At 33.5% G+C, this 1,838-nt stretch overlaps 1 pseudogene; it reads left to right on the plus strand.

Moving 5' to 3' along the window:
• The first annotated feature begins 398 nt into the window (after positions 1 to 398).
• Positions 399 to 1,442, plus strand: LOC112086672 (annotated as a pseudogene).
• Positions 1,443 to 1,838: the final 396 nt, after the last annotated feature.

Consider the following 1,838-nt stretch of genomic DNA (forward strand, 5'->3'; position numbering starts at 1 on the left):
TTATAACAAATTTTTAATTTGACTTCCTAATACAACTTCGTTCATTTTTTAACTATATATTTTTTTGTAGGTGTATTACCATGGAAAGCACTATTCAAGAACAGGAACATACATATTTGACAGAGGAAGGAAACGAAATGCAAGACGATGAATCAGATTTGGACATTATGCTACTAATGTTGACTAATATAGCAAAAGCTTATGCGAAGAATATTGAACGCCCCATTCGTCGACCGATCTCTGACGTTGGTTATGCTTACATTTAAAATGTTCTGAAAGAGGATCCTGGTCACTTTCGATTGGTGTATCGTATGTATCCGTGCTCGTTTATGAAGCTATGTGATCTTATGAGGTTTAAGGCAGGCCTAAATGATACTCGTCATATATGCGTTGAAGAAATGGTGGCCACATTTCTGCTCACGGTGGGTCAATGTTCCAGATATGGTTACACTAAAGACACATTCAAGAGATCAAAGTTTGCAAAGATAAATACTATAGCACCAGATTTGATGGTGAAGCCTGGAGTTACAACAGATGCAAAGATAAGTAAAAACACAAGATTTTATCCATATTTCAAGGTACACAAAGTTATGATTTTTTTTTTATAACTTTTGAAATAGGTTGTTATCCGATTGTTTTTATAAACTAAATTTTTGATTTAGGATTGCATCGGAGCTATTGATGGCACACATATTTTTGCAACCATACCAAAATGTGGTGTTGCTAGCTATAGAAATCGCAAGGGTTCTATATCACAAAATGTTCTTGCTGCTTGTAACTTCGATCTAGAATTCATGTATGTTCTTAGTTGATGGGAAGGTTCAGCTCATGATTCAAAAATTTTAAGCAATGCATTGACAAGAAGCACTAGCAGGTTACACGTTCCAGAAGGTATGTACAAAACTTAAGTATATAGAAAATAGTAAAAAAATTTGTATACATAAATAAGTGAGTTTGCTAATTGAATTCCAGGAAAATTCTATTTAGTGGACTGTGGGTTTGCCAATCGTCCAAAGTTTTTAGCTCCGTTCCGAAGTACACGATATCATCTTCAAGAATTCAAAGGTCAAAGTCGTGATCCCCAAAACCAGAATGAGTTGTTCAATCTGCGGCATGCATCTTTGAGAAATGTAATCGAGAGAATCTTTGGTATTTTTAAATCTCGGTTTTTGATTTTCAAGTATGCACCTCCCTTTGCCTTTCAGACACAAGCAGAATTGGTTTTAGCTTGTGCTGGATTACATAACTTTCTACGTAAGTATTGCCGGTCAGATGCTTTTTCTGAAGAAGCAGACAATATAAGCAATGTACAAGTTGATTTTGAAGAAAGTGGAAATCTAAGTGCTATTGAATCCCAGCAACGAGAGTATGCTAATAATTGGAGAGATACAATAGCTTCTAATATGTGGCAAGATGCAATAGCAACTGGAAGTCAACGATGATGATGAGGTACATTAATTTCTTGTTTTCTTTGAGAAATATGTGCCTGTAGCTGATAGAATTGAAATGTATATTATGCAGGTCCTTTGATGGATAAATTGCATGTTATATGATGGAAAAAGATGGAGTTATATAGACCAATTTCTGGAACTTTTTTATGTTGCTGAGATTGTTTTTTTAGGGGGGGTTATTGGGAGTTAGATTTATGAAGATTTTAGTTGATTTTAAAAATTATGAGATTTGTCAAATTTTTAAGAGTTTTGTTGGATTTGTAAAATTTAGAGAGAGTTCTATGGATTTAAACAATCTATTAAGAAATTTTTAATATGACAGATTTTGAAAATCCAAGGGATATAGGTAGTATTTTGAGAATTATGAATTAAATTATAAAGAATCAT

Source organism: Eutrema salsugineum, unplaced genomic scaffold (assembly GCF_000478725.1).
Source record: "Eutrema salsugineum unplaced genomic scaffold, Eutsalg1_0 scaffold_2, whole genome shotgun sequence".
In the NCBI taxonomy this organism is placed as follows: Eukaryota; Viridiplantae; Streptophyta; class Magnoliopsida; order Brassicales; family Brassicaceae; genus Eutrema; species Eutrema salsugineum.